Genomic DNA, 390 nt, shown 5'->3' with positions numbered 1-390 from the left:
AGACATGAAGTCCGCGTAAGGAGGAAGGTTCGGGTATTTCATACACAACACAACTTTTTCCCCAGGAGAGCGGTGTTTTTGTACTGTGAGTTTTCCATCATGTTGTCACCTTATATTAGATGCCTAACTTTACTCTTAATATGTTAATGTGAAGTTGCCTAACCATGTTACTTTTCCTAAACCTAACCTATGTAACTCTACTTTCTGTATCCTTTAATGTGTAATAATGTTAATATAACATACTGATCTCACCGACAACAATAGTACAGCCAGAATATTCGCATTTAAAAAATTTTTTTACGGTCTGCAAATCATGTTTATGTTTTGAATTTGTGTTTTGGCCTGTTGCGCCACCCACCGCCATCTACCAGTCATGCAGTCAGTAGAGTC

This window comes from Epinephelus moara, chromosome 8 (assembly GCF_006386435.1).
Source record: "Epinephelus moara isolate mb chromosome 8, YSFRI_EMoa_1.0, whole genome shotgun sequence".
In the NCBI taxonomy this organism is placed as follows: Eukaryota; Metazoa; Chordata; class Actinopteri; order Perciformes; family Serranidae; genus Epinephelus; species Epinephelus moara.
The sequence above is the reverse complement of the archived record's forward strand: the minus strand, read 5'-3'. Positions refer to the sequence as shown.